Source organism: Lepidochelys kempii, chromosome 10 (assembly GCF_965140285.1).
Source record: "Lepidochelys kempii isolate rLepKem1 chromosome 10, rLepKem1.hap1, whole genome shotgun sequence".
Taxonomy (NCBI): domain Eukaryota; kingdom Metazoa; phylum Chordata; order Testudines; family Cheloniidae; genus Lepidochelys; species Lepidochelys kempii.
This window is the reverse complement of record NC_136389.1, coordinates 42162837-42179333: the sequence shown is the minus strand read 5'-3', so window position 1 is coordinate 42179333 and position 16497 is coordinate 42162837. Positions and strand designations below refer to the sequence as shown.

General features: G+C 49.0%; 1 protein-coding gene across 1 annotated transcript in view; it reads right to left on the bottom strand.

Moving 5' to 3' along the window:
* The window catches only part of HCN4 (hyperpolarization activated cyclic nucleotide gated potassium channel 4), a 169143-nt gene that overhangs the window by 16457 nt on the left and 136189 nt on the right, over positions 1–16497 (bottom strand). The gene's annotated exons all lie outside the window — the stretch shown is intronic.

Genomic DNA, 16497 nt, shown 5'->3' with positions numbered 1-16497 from the left:
ATTTGAGGAAGTTCATTAATAATATTTAAATAAATCACATGATGAATATTTCTCCCCCACAGCCTTCCCCATTATTCCTGCACTCTATTTAGCTGGACAAATCATTTGCAAATAGGCACGAGTGCACTCAAACTTTGTGGAAGTTTTTCTAGTAACCTTTAATAGCTGGAGCCCAGAGCCCAGTGGTGCTCAATCAATTGCAGGATTGGGGCAAGGAGCCTTCTTTAGCTCAGGTGGCAGAAGCTTTTGGATTTGGAGCCATGAGTCCTGATTCTAGGGGTTCTCAAACTTTTTCTCTCTGAGGCCTCCCTCGACAAACTATAAAAACTCCAGAGCCCTTGGGCATAGGCAAAGTAGTTTGACTTCTATTTGGCCGGGGGCAGGGGTCAGCAGGGTTTGAGCCGCCGCCACGTGGTGGGGTCCAGGAAGGGAATTTATATATTTAAATTATAACTCAAAGGTGGGGGGGGTTAGCTCACAAAGTTTGAAAATAGCTTGGGTTCAGTGATGGGGTAGATAGGTGCTGTGTGTAGACAGAGGGTAGCTGTGGCTGTGTGCACACAGAGGGTGGCTATGGGCTGTGTGTGGGTAGGGGGTAGCTCAGGGTGCAGAGCTCAGGGTGTAGAGAGAGAGGTATTAGGGGCTGTGTGCTGGAAGGGCTCCCCTGTGGTCCCTGTTCCTGGAGGGGTCTGCCAGCCATGGAGCTGGGGCTCCCCACCTGGGGGCTCTTACCGGCTTCCTCTGTGGGAGCAAAGAGGGCTGGGAACTGAGGAGCAGCTTTAACTGGGCCACCAGCAGTAGAGGAAGGAATGCTGCAGATGCCTGCTCCATGGCACCAGCCAGAACAGCAGCTGCCCTGCACTGCCCGGCTCTGGCTTCCTGTCTCTGACCTGGCCAAGGGGCGGGGAGAGGAGATGTGGGGAGGACTTGGGGAGGTGTGGAGCTGCCCAGGGACTGCCTTGATCTTGCCCTGCAGTTTGGGGCGGGGTGGGGCAATGCCCTCCATGTCCCCAGCTCTGCCCACCATGGGCTCAGGGCTTCTGCCCCACAGGGAGCACCAGGGATCGGGGCTCCTGGATTCAGCCCCGCGCCTCCCAACTTCAGCCCCGGGGGGCAGCAGGGAATCGGGGCTTCAGCCATGGGGCCCCCTTGAAAGGGCTTGCTGACCCCCTGGGTGCCACGGACGCCCGGTTGAGAACCGCTGCTCTATACCACATACAGTAGCTGACAGCTGCGATGCCTGTGCAGACATGTGCTGTCCATCCATATGCAGATTCTGGCTTGATTACAGACTGGTTTCCTTCCCCATACATTAGCTGATTCCTTTGTTGAAAAGCTCATTTGCATTTTAGCTGCTGCAGAGCATTGAGTAGTTTTGTTATTATTATGGTAGCACCTCGAGGCCCCAAGCAAGGCTGGAATGCCATTGAACAAGACCCTGTACAAGCATAGTGAGAGAAAGGCTGTCCCCCTGAGCTTACAGCCTACAGAGACAAGACAGGCAAAAGGTGGGGGGAGAGGGGGGGAAGGAGGCACAAAAAGATTACGTGACTCCCCCAAGGTCATCCAGCAAGTCAGTGACAGAGCCAGGAATAGATCCCAGGTCTTCTGACTTCCAGTCCAGGGTGCTGTTATTTATAATTATCTGTATTCTCATAGCACCCAGTCATGGACCACTGTGCTAGGTGCTGTACAAACACCAAACAAAATAACAATCTGGGCCCCAAACAGCTCACAGTCTAGACCATGTTGCCACCTTTTGTGCTGTCTATGGGGGTTTCAGTGCTGGGGTTTTATAGGCACCTGCTTACTCTAATTTTTCTCAGTTGAAGCAAACACAAGCCATCAGGGAAGATTCTGACAGCTTTACTCATACTGGGTAGCACCTTCCTCCACGAGCGGGTCTATTGAGTTCAATGGGACTATGAGTGGAGTCAGGATCTACTCTCCATAACTACGCACGTCAGAATCTGACCCATTGGCAGTATGGGGACTGTTACTGGCTAGTAAGTATTTCAGTTCCTACTCCTCATCGAAAGCTCATCGTAAGTTCTCGATGCGCATTGGTTGCTCGGAAGAGCAGAGAGAGAAGATAAAATAATACCTGTTACACTAGTCAGTTAGTGATGTCAGTCACTGGCTACAACTGGTAACAGGGATGTCACAGAAGTTTGGCAGTCTCCAAGGCTGTTTTAAAATACAAAGAAAACCCACACAAACTGCAGCTATTCTAAGGCTGTATTCTAATGCCAGGACCATCCTGTGCCCAAGTGACGTATACATGCACCAGAATCCTTATATAAAATTATAGCCTCCTGGGTCAAATTGGCTGCCTTACTCATGCAAGTAATTCACTGGAGGTTACTCATGTGAGTAAGACAAGCAGGATCTGGTGCTGCAACTCCACATTTGGGTGTAGTTTATTCTATATACTGCCCATATGTTGTGATACCACCAGGTATGTAATTCTATCACTAGTATGTAGGCACCTCATAAACATTAATGGACTGCGTGTCACTTTTCCCAACACCCCTGAGAGGCAGCGTAGGGCTATTGCTCCCATTTTACAGGCGGCCTGGGGCTGGAGCAGCAGCGGGTGGATGGGGGCAGCGCTGTACGTGGGAGGCCTGGAGCAGAAGCAGCAGGAGGAGGGTGGGGGCAGCGCTGTGCATGGGAGGCCCAGGGCTGGAGCAGCACGGGGATGATGGGGCTGCGGGACAGGACCGGGGATGTTGGCAGCATTGTGTGGGGGAGGCCCGGGGCTGGAGCAGCAGGGGGCAAGTTGGACTGAAGGACCAGATCGGGGCACTGGCAGTGCAGCGCGTGGGAGGCCCGGCGCTGGAGCATCAGGGGGCAGGAAGGGCTGCGGGCAAGGACCAGGGGACGTGGGCGGCAGAGGGTCGAGTCTGAGGTAGAGCAGTGAGGAGGGAGCTTGCCCAGCTCATGTCTTACTTGCAGGAGGCTTTTGACCCAGTCACTCAATGGAAACCTTCCACCTTTGTTATTAAGCCCCTTCCCTTCCCCCAGCAACACTCATGCTGGTGCATCTCTGCACAAATCCTGCCTCGACTTTACACTTTGCTCCCCCCACAACCGTATCCTGGGCAGAAGCTTGTCCCACTCGGTTCCCTTCCTTAGGGCTGCCCATGGCCTGCCTTTTATAGCATATGTGCTGTGTCAGGGGACATGACACCAGGCAGGCCTCAGAGGCTCAGCGCTTTAGGAACTCCCAGGATGCACAGCCTGTATCCCTGCCCCCAGCTGCCCCAACCCAGCTGCAACTCTGCACTTGTGGAAGGTGCATTAATTATTATTGCAATTTATTTTTTGAATGAAACTAATGAAAGAACCTGGAGTTCTTAGGCTCTGAATTGAACCAGAAACCACAGCAAACCTGCCCCCGCTCACCTCCTCTACGACTGGGAGGCAGGAGCAGGTAGGTGGGGACCCAAAACCAGGGGCACCTCTAATTCCCTCTGCTGCTATGGGGCATGGTAGAGCACCCTGCTCCCCCTGCCTCTTGCTCATCCATGCGGCTGAACAAATGAGCCGGCCGGCTTTACATCCTATTTTCCAGGGCTTCCTGCTCTTTGTGCTTTCTGTTCACTGTACCTGTATGTGTGTATGGGAGGGTGGGCACCGTGCCACCCGTCGGCACCTCTTGCTCATTGTATCTGATGGAGGGACAGTTGGGTGGATGGAAGATGGAATGGTCAGGGGTATTGGGGTAAGACTGCACTGAACACCTACCCAAGAAAACACATTCCTCCTGGCTAACTGTGGAGTGCAGATGGCAGGCGGGGAAGGGCTTCCTACCGCCGTTTTCTAGATGAGGTGCAAAATTGGAGTTCTGACTACGGCAGGGAGGGCTGCTTCCACTCTGACTGACTTGCTTCAATCAGTAGGAGCTCCACTAACATCCATGGCATTAAATCCACGTACACGAGAGCAGAAATAGTCACTGCAAGTCCCACACCGTGTTCCACACCTGCCACTCCAGTCACATTACAGCTTGGGGAATGACCTTCCGCCTCCCTCATTTCCCTGGCAGCTTCAGCTAGTGCTGTGTTCTTGACTCTCCCAAACTGTTGGGTGCTGTTACACAGCTGCCATGTCACTCCCCTGATATGGCTGCAGTTCAGTGGTTAGTGACGTGGCCCCTGTTTACAAAGGCTGGGATTTTCAAGGGAGCCTAAGGAAGTTAGGCACCTGCAGCGTGTTGATGTGCAAAGGGGGTGGGATTTTAATTCTTTCCGGCTCCTTTGGAAATCCTAGCCAAAATGCTTGGTGAGCCTTCAGGAGGCAAGGCACTATGGCCAGAGTGTGTAAGGTACTAGTCTTCACGCACCCACGTTGTGCTATTAGGGATGCACAGGAGAATAGTTAAACACCAGTTCTGATGGGCAGGAGAAGCAGCATCCCAGAGAGAGATGGGAGCAGCAGTGCCAGGATTTTTCACTTTGTTACTACGTGTGGCACGGCTGTACCTTTTACGGCAGAGGCTGCCCTGGCTCAGCAGAGGAGCAAGAAGAGCAGGAGAAAGCACTGGTGGGCCAGTTACTCTACCTCCTCCATGTCACCTTCTGACCTGACCAAGACTTCTGCAGGAGCACTGGAGGGAGGCTGATTCAAGGGAAAGAGGCATGCATGGAATTTGGGCTAGTTCACAGAGCACTGCTGCAGGGAGTGGCCCCTCTCCTCCTTGGCCATCACTACAAGGAAAGTCTTAACACCATGCACCTGTACATACGAGTTTTCATGCTCATTTCCTAGCTGAAGAGGGAAAGTCCAGGCACCCAAAGGAGGGATTTGAAAGATTATGGCTCCAGTAATTCCTGCAAAGCCAGTGAGACCCAAGATCTAAGTATCTCCTCTTAGAGACTCACAGAATAGCACAGACATCCGAGGGCCAGACATCTACTTGCCTTCAGCACTGGGATGCTACTGAGAGGCAGCATTGTTTAGTTCTTAGAGCAGAGGATTAGAAGTCAGATCACCTGAGGTCTTTGTCCTGCACTGTCACTGGCTTGCTGTATGATCCTGACCAAGTCGAGTCACCTCCCTCTACCTCAGTGTCCCCATCTGTAAAATGGAGACATGATACTTACCTGACAACTGTAAAATACTCTGAAATTCCCAGATGAAAGATGCTGTATACAATGTTATTCATGGAGCAGCAGGCGCTGTGGGTGGGTTCTGTTTTGGTTTTGATGGGGAGGGGATTACAAGAGAAAGATGTTCCAGTGGTTTAAGTGCTAGCCAGAAACCTGGGTTCTAGTCCCTGCTCCACCACAAGTTCCCTGGGTGACCTTGGGCAAGGCACTTAGTGTCTCTGTGGCCAGCTCCCCTTCTGTACTCTGGGGATAACAGCCCTGCCCCGCCCCCCAGGGGTGTTTTCTAGGTGGGTACTGCATCCTTCTATTTCTAGGAATCTTCTGTTTATAGCTGCCACTTTGTGCAAGCAGAGTTTTGCAGACTGTAACCAAGGAGATGACACACACTGAGCTCTCCATTGGGGACCTGACTTTTGTTCTTTGTTGCTCTCAGTCTAAACTCAGGGTTATTCTCACTGAATGTAGGTAGCTGCTCTTTGAATATGGAGAGACATATCCTCAGCTGGTGTAAATGGTCTTAAGTCCCTTTAAGTCAATGGATCTGACAGTTTACAGCAGCTGAGGATCTGTCCTGGAAAGCACAGCATCTGCTCTGCTGGGGGCAGAGAGCTGTAGCAGGCATAATCAACGCCTTTTAAAAATTTCGATTGCAGTGCACATGGTTGTTCTGACCCAAAGCAATGTAGTTGTACAGAGAGGCAATATGTCCTAGTAGACAGAGCATTGGACCGGTACCCAGGACTCCTGGGTTCTATTTCCAGCTCTATCGTTGGTTGCTGGGTGATGTTGGGCAAATTACTTCCCCTATCTGTTGCTCAGTTTCCCCATATGTAAAAGGGGGATAATGGTACTGACCTCATTTGTAAAGTACTTTGAAATCGATGGATGAAAAACACACTCTATAAGAGCTAGGTGGTGTTACAGCTGGAGCAACTGAGCAGCTCTCTAGAAGACCCATGTACATTCAGCAGTGGAAATCATACTATCGCTAGACTTAACAATCTGGGGGCAGAGGGTGTGAATCATCTTGAGAACTGCTTACTTTACACCTACCTGCCACAGAAGAGCTTCAGAGTGTGTGTGACTGCTACTGCATTGCCAGCCTTAGGAGTTTGAAAATCACTAGTCAGGCCCCGCAAATCATGAGATTTTAAAAAGTTATTTTGGGGGTTATTCTTATTTGGCGTTTGCTGTTTGCACCATTAAGGGTCACATTTTCCAGCTTTTCTCTGGAATGATGAGAAATAGAAATTTCTTTTTAAAAAATGAAACAGTCTCATGTAATCACATGACTCCAGTGGCTGGGGCTTGAAGGAAAAAAACACAGAGTCGCACTACAATTGTGAGAATTGGCAGCATTGTGACACAGAGTTTGCCTTTGTCTGTCTCTGCGTCTCCCCAGCTCTACGCTGGATTCCCTCCCAGTCCCCAGGGTATAAAATGCATTAAGGGAGGGAGGAAGCGAGAAGTGGTCTGACCAGAGTGCACTGCACTCCAGCCATTCTCTGCTGATGAAATGACCCATAGAGGGCTCTTACAACTGGCACAACTTACAGCAGTCTGGGGGCTGCTCTGAGTTGTTCTGGGGGTGAGGTAGGCCCTTGACATGACGCAGAATTCAAGAGGATAGCTTTAACATTTGCATGCTCCCCTTTCCCCCTGCCATAGATGCACTGACAGCAGAAACAGAGCAAAGCGAAATCAGGGCCAGAATACAATTTTAAGAGGGCCTTTCATTCAAAGATTTTCTAGAGGATTTCTCTGCTCCTGGGGAGCAGTGGGAGCATAGTAGCACACCTCTTCTAGCTTCACAAGGTCATCTCCCAGACTGCTGCACTGGGCAGCACAGTATAGGGAGGAGGTAAGCAGCCCCCAGTGGTGAAAGAACAGGATAAGGACTATTTAGAAAAGCTGGACATACACAAGTCCATGGGGCCCGATGCAATGCATCCAAGGGTGCTGAGGGAGTTGGCTGATGTGATTGCAGAGCCATTGGCCATTATTTTTGAAAACTCATGGCGATCGGGAGAGGTTCGGGACCAGGGTTGGCCTTACCATGAGGAGAACTGAGGCAGCCGCCTCAGGTGCCAGACTGTGGTGGGGAGGGGTGCCACTAGGACCCAGAGTGTAGAAAATTGTGTCTGCTGCTGGTGCATACGTATTCTCTCTGCTCTAGATGCGCAGAGATGGTGGAGTGCTGTGCTGGAGGAAGGAGGGCACAAGAGACATAACAAGTAGGCAGGAGAAAAGGTGAGAGGGAATAACAGAAAGCAGCAGGAGCTGCAGGGAGAGAGAGGAGGAGGAGCCTCTTATGTACCTCTCTATGATAATGGTGCCAACATGAGAGGAAAGAACAGAGGATTGCAGACACAGATTCGAGAGTTAAACCCTCGAGCTTCTCTAGCACCCCCAGGAGTCTGGACTGATTAACACCAGCTTCTCAGGGAGTTCCTTGTTTCCTGCTGCTTCCCTGAACCCACTTGAGGAGAACAGGCAGTCAACTGAAGTAGTAAGAGCCAGTTAGGCCCTTAAGAAGCTGATATCGTCCCTCACACAGGCCCTGCTTCCAGCCTGCTTATTTGTCCCCTTCAATTGAGTGTTGGGAGCCACTATAGCTGTCATGAGTGAAAGAAGAAAATGCCCCTCTGGGGCAGCATTCAGAAAAAGAAAGCAAGCAAAGGAAGCTTTTCTATCTAAGCAGGAAGGAGCTCTCCTGAGATACATAGACACAAATGTTCATGGTGAGCCTTCCGGCCCCAGCGAGGATGTGAGTGGTGAGGAGATGCCTGATCTTCCAGTTAGTCAGAGAGCAGGTGCCTGGCAGCTACTGCAGCATCCATATCTCCATCTCAAATGGATGTAACCATGCACATTCCTGAAGAAAAGTGTAGATCAGAGAAGAGTGTGGTGGAGGCGCAAGAAACAGCTGTTGCTGAGTTTAGTTCCTTAAATCTAGATGATCCAGGACTGTGGACCCACTTGAGCAGTAGCCTGAGGGACTTTCTTGTACTGCATGGGCCACAGCAAGAGAAAAACTTCATGTTCCCCAAAGACAATGAAAATAGAAGTTTCCATCCAACACATTACTAGCGTGAAATCCCCAATGGTGACAAATTGGAGAGGCCATGGCTTATGTACTCAAAAGCCCAGAATGCTGTTTATTGTTTTTGTTGCAAACTCTTCCAGTCTAATGTTCCAGCCACACTGGATTCTACAGGAACAAAGGACTGGAAAAATCTGGCTAGAAATCTGGCATGCCATGAGAAGGCAGCAAATCACCAGAGAGCATTCCATAGGTGGAAAGAGCTTGAGATGAGACTAAGGTTAAAGGCCACCATAGATGATCAGCATCAAGAGAAGATTGCATCAGAGTCTCTTTCCTGGCAAAATGTTCTGAAAAGGCTCATTGCCATTGTGAGAATGCTTGCTACCCAAAACCTAGCACTGTGTGGCACTTCAGATCAGCTGTATGTGCCAAACAGTGAAAATTTCCTTAAAATTGTGGAGCTGATGGCTGAGTTTGATGCTGTACTCCAGGAGTATCTAAGAAGAGTCACCACCCAAGAAATGTACACACACCACTACATTGGAAAAACAATTCAAAGTGGGATCATACAGTTACTGGCAACAAAAGTCAAAAAGAAGATTGTGGCAGATCTGAAGTCAGCAAGATATTACTCTGTTATTCTGGACTGCACACCTGACATCAGCCATAGGGAACAAATGAATTTAATGGTACGTTTTGTAACAAAAATAGAACCTAGTGAAAATGTCCCTGCAATGGTGACTGTCAGAGAGCATTTTCTAGAATTTATTGAAATTGATGATACTACAGGAGCTGGTATGACAAATATGCTTCTTAAAAAGCTGGAAGATACAGGAATTGTGATAGCTGACATGAGAGGTCAGGGCTACGATAATGGTGCCAACATGAGAGGAAAGAACAGAGGATTGCAGACACAGATTTGAGAGTTAAACCCTCGAGCTTCTTTTGTCCCATGCAGTTCTCATTCATTGAACTTGGTGGTCTGTGATGCAGCATCAACTTCTACTGAAGCTGCTGAATTTTTTAATGTAATTCAAAGCATCTATGTATTTTTCTCTGCATCAACTCATTGATGGCAAATTTTGAAGCAATGTCTGGGAACATCCTCTCTGACACTGAAATCACGGAGTGCCACACGATGGGAAAGTCGAGTGGAGGCGATAAAGCCTATTAAACACCAAATTGGGAAGATAGATGATGTCATAGTTGCCATTATGGAGGATAATACTATGACAGGAACTGTTCATGGGAGAACAGTGGCAGAGAGAAATGGAATCACCAGAAACATATATAACTTCAAATTTCTGTGTGGCTTAGTGTTGTGGCATGACATACTGTTGAAATAAATGTTGTAAGCAAGAGACTCCAAAGTCTTGACCTTGATATATCTGGAACAATGGAACAACTGGACAAAACAAAGTCATACCTACAGTCTTACCTGTCAGATGAGGGATTTCAAAACATTCTGAAGAATGCACAGAAGTTGGCAGAGGAACTTCACACTGAAGCTATTTTCCCACCCCTTCAAGAATACAAGAATCACTGAAGAAGAAAACATTTTGATTACGAGGCACGGGATAATCCCAGAAGAGACCCCAAACAACAATTCAAAGTTGAATTCTTTAACCAGGTGCGAGACTGTGCAATACAGTCAGTTGAAGAACATTTCATGCAGCTCAAGGAACACAGCAGTATATTTGGGATGTTGTATAATATTCCAAAACTCCTCACTATACCTGAAGAAGACCTACACCAGCAATGCAGGGCACTAAAGACAGTGTTGACACATGATGATATTGCGCAATATTGATGCTAGTGATTTAGGTGATGAACTGAAAGCCCTTCCAAGATACATTTCAGCAGGAAGAACTCCAAAGGCTGTTCTGGAATATATGTGCACAAATAAGATGACCACCCTTTTTCCAAATGCTTTTGTTGCTCTGCGCATACTTCTAGCACTTCCTGTAACAGTTGCCAGTGGAGAACGCAACTTCTCCACGCTGAAGTTAATAAAAACACATCTACGCTCCACAATGACACAGGAGAGGCTGGTCGGCCTTGCAACCATCTCAATAGAGCATGAGCTGGCCCACACTGTGGACCTCCAGCAGAAAGCAGTTCAAATCTTTTCAACCAAGAAAGCACGGAAAGCACCAGTTTGATTATTTAAACAGATAAAAACACCAGTGTTTACTATGCAGACAAGAAAAGTTACATTTGCTGTTCAGGCATTTGAAAGTGTTACTTAAAATTTTTGAACAAGGCATTTTAAGTTGTTAGTTCTCCTTTATTGGGGTAGGTAGCAGGGCAGTACCATGAGAGGAGTAGAACAGGAAGAAGGCAGAATTGAGACCTTTCAAAGTTTTGGCCCAAGCAGGTGGACACGGAGGCATCATTTGAGCTCCCCGCCTCAGATGCCAAAATGTTGTGGGCCGGCCCTGTCCCGGATGATTGGAAAAAGGCAAATATAGTGCCCATCCTTAAAAAAGGGAAGGAGAATCTGGGGAACTACAGACTGGTCAGCCTCACTTCAGTCCCCAGCAAAATCATGGAGCAGGTCCTCTAGGAATCCATTTTGAAGCACTTGGAGGAGAGGAAGGTGATCAGGAACAGTCAACATGGATTCACCAAAGGCAAGTAATTCCTGACCAACCTGATTGCCTTCTATGATGAGATAACTGGCTCTGTGGATATGGGGAAAGTGGTGGATTTATATATCTTGACTTTAGCAAAGCTTTTGATACGGTCTCCCACAGTATTCTTGCCAGCAAGTAAAAAAAATATGGATTGGATGAATGGACCATAAGGTGGATAGAAAGCTGGCTAGATTATCGGGCTCAACAGGTAGTGCTCAATGGCTCAATGTCTAGTTGGCAGCTGGTATCAAATGGTGTGCCCCAGGGGTCAGCCCTGGGGCTGGTTTTGTTCAACATCTTCATTAATGATCTGGATGATGGGATGGATTGCACCCTCAGCAAGTTTGCGGATGATACTAAGCTGGGGGGAGAGGTAGATACAATGGAGGGTAGGGATAGGGTCCAGAGTGACCTAGACAAATTGGAGGATTGGGCCAAAAGAAATCTGATGAGGTTCAACAAAGACAAGTACAGAGTCCTGCACTTAGGACGGAAGAACCCCATGCACTGCTACAGGCTGGGGACTGACTGGCTAAGGACCTGGGGATTACAGTGGACGAGAAGCTGGATATGAGTCAACAGTGTTCCCTTGTTGTCAAGAAGGCTAATAGAATATTGGGTGCATTAGTAGGAGCACTGCCAGCAGATCGAGGTAAGTGATTATTCCCCTCTATTTAGCACTGGTGAGGCCAAATCTGGAGTATTACATCCAGTTTTGGTCCCCACCCACAGAAAGGATGTGGACAAATTGGAGAGAGTCCAGCGGAGGGCAAAGAAAATGATCACGGGGCTGGGACACATGACTTACGAGGAGAAGCTGAGGGAACTGGGCTTGTTTAGTCTGCAGAAGAGAAGAGTGAGGGGGGATTTGATAGCAGCTTTCAACTACCTGAATGGAGGTTCCAAAGAGGATGGAGCTCAGCTGTTCTCAGTGGAGCAAGATGACAGAACAAGAAGCAATGGTCTCAAGTTGCAGTGGGGGAGGTCTAGGTTGGATATTAGGAAAAACTTTTTCACTAGGAGGGTGGTGAAGTATTGGAATGGGTTACCTCAGGAGGTGGTGGAATCTCCATCCTTAGTGGTTTTTAAGGCTCAACTTGACAGAGCCCTGGCTGGGATGATTTAGTTGGGGTTGGTCCTGCTTTGAGCAGCAGGTTTGACTAGATGACCTCCTGAGGTCTCTTCCAACGCTAATCTTCTATGATTCTATGATGGCTGGACAGGGCTGATGTGTAGATCATGACTGAGTCCCTGAATCCTGTCACTGTTTGGGTGGGATGCTCCCACATGACTTGGGAACATCCACATCCACCTACACTGGGATTCACCCCTGAGTATCTGGCATGACTGATACTTGCAAACACCATTACTATTTCTTCTATTCAGTAGTTTATCATTTGATCCACCCTCCCTAGCAGCCATCTGGGTGGCGCTTGCAGGGTGCGGAAACAATGGCTCTATTTGGTGTTTTATTGAAGCATTGTCATTGGAAATAGGTCTGACTGGCGCCATCAGCGCTGCCCCTGCCTCTGGTCTTACTGGGTCTGCACCCGGCTCCATGATTCCACAAGTCCTGTGCCGCCTCCCAGGCTTCACACTGCAAAGAACAGGCTGTCAGTGGTGGGGCCTAAAACAGAAAAGTGGTGGCAAACGTGGGTTCCATGAGGTCAGCTGGAACCTGGACCAGAGCATCATGTCAGGGCTACAGCAAGCTCCTTCCGCTGCTACTCTATTTCTCCCTCGTTATGTATGGTCCTCATCAAAAGTATGTAACAACCCCCTCCACCATGGTTCATCAACAGGGATGGAACCCGGGACCTTCAGCCCAGGCCTCTCCCACTTCAGTTAATAAAGCAGCTCTGCTAGCTAGTAGCAGTAGTGGGTTCTTATTCTCTGTGTGGGTCTAGTTACAGTTAGTATGGGGACATCACAGTTAGTATGTTACAGCTCCTTATTAGAGGAGGCACTGCTGTCTACACAGCTAGGAACCAGGTATCGTTGCGGAGAGTGGACCAGATGATATGTCTGGGGCGAGAAAGCAGAAGGAGACTCCGCTGGTTGGAAGGCATGAGATGCGCTGTCCTGAGGTTGGGGGTTCCACGACCACCACCCCCAAGAGGAGAAGGCGGGTGGTGGTGGTCGGGGACTCTCTCCTCCGGGGGACTGAGTCATCTATCTGCCGCCCTGACCGGGAAAACCGAGAAGTCTGCTGCTTGCCAGGGGCTAAGATTCGTGATGTGACGGAGAGACTGCCGAGACTCATCAAGCCCTCGGATCGCTACCCCTTCCTGCTTCTCCACGTGGGCACCAATGATACTGCCAAGAATGACCTTGAGCGGATCACTGCGGACTATGTGGCTCTAGGAAGAAGAATAAAGGAGTTGGAGGCGCAAGTGGTGTTCTCGTCCATCCTCCCCGTGGAAGGAAAAGGCCTAGGTAGGGAGCGTCGAATCGTGGAAGTCAACGAATGGCTACGCAGATGGTGTCGGAGAGAAGGCTTTGGTTTCTTTGACCATGGGATGGTGTTCCATGAAGGAGGAGTGCTGGGTAGAGACGGGCTCCATCTTACGAAGAGAGGGAAGAGCATCTTTGCCAGCAGGCTGGCTAACCTAGTGAGGAGGGCTTTAAACTAGGTTCACCGGGGGAAGGAGACCAAAGCCCTGAGGTAAGTGGGAAAGCGGGATACCGGGAGGAAGCACAGGCAGGAATGTCTGTGAGGGGAGGGCTCCTGCCTCATACTGGGAATGAGGGGCGATCAACAGGTTATCTCAAGTGCTTATATACAAATGCACAAAGCCTTGGAAACAAGCAGGGAGAACTGGAGGTCCTGGTGATGTCAAGGAACTATGACGTGATCGGAATAACAGAGACTTGGTGGGATAACTCATATGACTGGAGTACTGTCATGGATGGTTATAAACTGTTCAGGAAGGACAGGCAGGGCAGAAAAGGTGGGGGAGTAGCACTGTATGTAAGGGAGCAGTATGACTGCTCAGAGCTCCGGTACGAAACTGCAGAAAAACCTGAGTGTCTCTGGATTAAGTTTAGAAGTGTGTGCAACAAGAGTGATGTAGTGGTGGGAGTCTGCTATAGACCACCGGACCAGGGGGATGAGGTGGATGAGGCTTTCTTCCGGCAGCTCACGGAAGCTACTAGATCGCATGCCCTGATTCTCATGGGTGACTTTAATTTTCCTGATATCTGCTGGGAGAGCAATACAGCGGTGCATAGACAATCCAGGAAGTTTTTGGAAAGCGTAGGGGACAATTTCCTGGCGCAAGTGCTAGAGGAGCCAACTAGGGGGGTGCTTTTCTTGACCTGCTGCTCACAAACCGGGTAGAATTAGTGGGGGAAGCAAAAGTGGATGGGAATCTGGGAGGCAGTGACCATGAGTTGGTTGAGTTCAGGATCCTGACGCAGGGAACAAAGGTAAGCAGCAGGATACGGACCCTGGACTTCAGGAAAGCAGACTTCGACTCCCTCAGGGAACGGATGGCCAGGATCCCCTGGGGGACTAACTTGAAGGGGAAAGGAGTCCAGGAGAGCTGGCTGTATTTCAAGGAATCCCTGTTGAGGTTACAGGAACAAACCATCCCGATGAGTCGAAAGAATAGTAAATATGGCAGGCGACCAACTTGGCTTAATGGTGAAATCCTAGCGGATCTTAAACATAAAAAAGAAGCTTACAAGAAGTGGAAGGTTGGACATATGACCAGGGAAGAGTATAAAAATATTGCTCGGGCATGTAGGAATGTTATCAGGAGGGCCAAATCGCACCTGGAGCTGCAGCTAGCCAGAGATGTCAAGAGTAACAAGAAGGGTTTCTTCAGGTATGTTGGCAACAAGAAGAAAGCCAAGGAATGTGTGGGCCCCTTACTGAATGAGGGAGGCAACCTAGTGACAGAGGATGTGGAAAAAGCTAATGTACTCAATGCTTTTTTTGCCTCTGTTTTCACTAACAAGGTCAGCTCCCAGACTGCTGCGCTGGGCATCACAAAATGCGGAAGAGATGGCCAGCCCTCTGTGGAGATAGAGGCGGTTAGGGACTATTTAGAAAAGCTGGACGTGCACAAGTCCATGGGGCCGGACGAGTTGCATCCGAGAGTGCTGAAGGAATTGGCGGCTGTGATTGCAGAGCCACTGGCCATTATCTTTGAAAACTCCTGGCGAACCGGGGAAGTCCCGGATGACTGGAAAAAGGCTAATGTAGTGCCAATCTTTAAAAAAGGGAAGAAGGAAGATCCTGGGAACTACAGGCCAGTCAGCCTCACCTCAGTCCCTGGAAAAATCATGGAGCAGGTCCTCAAAGAATCAATCCTGAAGCACTTGCATGAGAGGAAAGTGATCAGAAACAGCCAGCATGGATTCACCAAGGGAAGGTCATGCCTGACTAATCTAATCGCCTTTTATGATGAGATTACTGGTTCTGTGGATGAAGGGAAAGCAGTGGATGTATTGTTTCTTGACTTTAGCAAAGCTTTTGACACGGTCTCCCATAGTATTCTTGTCAGCAAGTTAAGGAAGTATGGGCTGGATGAATGCACCATAAGGTGGGTAGAAAGCTGGCTAAATTGTCGGGCTCAACGGGTAGTGATCAATGGCTCCATGTCTAGTTGGCAGCCGGTATCAAGTGGAGTGCCCCAGGGGTCGGTCCTGGGGCCGGTTTTATTCAATATCTTCATAAATGATCTGGAGGATGGTGTGGATTGCACTCTCAGCAAATTTGCGGATGATACTAAACTGGGAGGAGTGGTAGATACGCTGGAGGGGAGGGATAGGATACAGAAGGACCTAGACCAATTGGAAGATTGGGCCAAAAGGAATCTGATGAGGTTCAATAAGGATAAGTGCAGGGTCCTGCACTTAGGACGGAAGAACCCAATGCACAGCTACAGACTAGGGACCGAATGGCTAGGCAGCAGTTCTGCAGAAAAGGACCTAGGGGTGACAGTGGACGAGAAGCTGGATATGAGTCAGCAGTGTGCCCTTGTTGCCAAGAAGGCCAATGGCATTTTGGGATGTATAAGTAGGGGCATAGCGAGCAGATCGAGGGACGTGATCGTTCCCCTCTATTCGACATTGGTGAGGCCTCATCTGGAGTACTGTGTCCAGTTTTGGGCCCCACACTTCAAGAAGGATGTGGATAAATTGGAGAGAGTCCAGCGAAGGGCAACAAAAATGATTAGGGGACTGGAACACATGAGTTATGAGGAGAGGCTGAGGGAGCTGGGATTGTTTAGCCTGCAGAAGAGAAGAATGAGGGGGGATTTGATAGCTGCTTTCAACTACCTGAAAGGGGGTTCCAAAGAGGATGGCTCTAGACTGTTCTCAATGGTAGCAGATGACAGAACGAGGAGTAATGGTCTCAAGTTGCAGTGGGGGAGGTTTAGATTGGATATTAGGAAAAACTTTTTCACTAAGAGGGTGGTGAAACACTGGAATGCGTTACCTAGGGAGGTGGTAGAATCTCCTTCCTTAGAGGTTTTTAAGGTCAGGCTTGACAAAGCCCTGGCTGGGATGATTTAACTGGGAATTGGTCCTGCTTTGAGCAGGGGGTTGGACTAGATGACCTTCTGGGGTCCCTTCCAACCCTGATATTCTATGATTCTATGATTCTATGATTCTATGTGCTGTGGGCTCACATGTGCTTTCTCCTCTGCTTTGCTGAGAGAGAGATTTCAGCAGTTGTATTGCCTACTCA